This window comes from Suricata suricatta, chromosome 6 (assembly GCF_006229205.1).
Source record: "Suricata suricatta isolate VVHF042 chromosome 6, meerkat_22Aug2017_6uvM2_HiC, whole genome shotgun sequence".
Lineage (NCBI taxonomy): Eukaryota > Metazoa > Chordata > Mammalia > Carnivora > Herpestidae > Suricata > Suricata suricatta.
Window position 1 is genome coordinate 1,776,144 of NC_043705.1, and position 829 is coordinate 1,776,972.

Here is an 829-nt window from a genome sequence, read left to right on the forward strand (position 1 = left end):
ATACACCACCTAATTTATGACTCAAGAAACCAGAAAATGAGCACATTAAACCCAAGTCACCACCGGACAGAGATAGCTGAGAGCAGTAAAGAAATAAATTAAATGGAAACTAGAAAAACACTAGGAAAAATAAAATTGACAAAACTTTAGGTATATTTTACAAAGTGAGAATATGCAAATAAGTAAAATCAGAAATGAAAAAGGAGACATTAAAACCAATACTGCAGATAAACAGAAGTATGGATAGTTATATGCCAACAAATTCCATAACCTATAGGTAAGATAAACTCTTAGAAATATAAATCTAGCAAGACTGCATTATGAAAAATCAGAAAGCTGCATAGACAGATGACTAGTAAAAAAGATTGGATCAGTAATCAAAAATGTCCTAACAAAGAAAGACCAAGAACAGATAGCTTAACTAGTGAATTCTACCAAACAAGTCAAGAATAATTAACACTAAGTCTTCTACAACTCTTCCTAACTACTTAAAAGGAAGGAATACTTCAAAACTCATTTTATTAAAGACACAATGTTTTTACACCAAAGCCAGAAATGAATCTACTAGAAAGCAAGTTACAAGGTAATAACCCTGATGAAAATAGATGTATTATACTCAACTAATACCAATCAAATGAAAATCCATAGCGTACTGAAAGAATCATACACCATGATCAATGAAAATTTATCTCTGGAAAGGAAGAATGGTTTAAAATATATAAATCAATAAATATTATCATTCTGACGTGAAAAAGGAGGAGATTTTGTGATATGGACAATGTGGATGAACCAGGAAGACATGAGATTAAATAATATAATCCAGAGAATG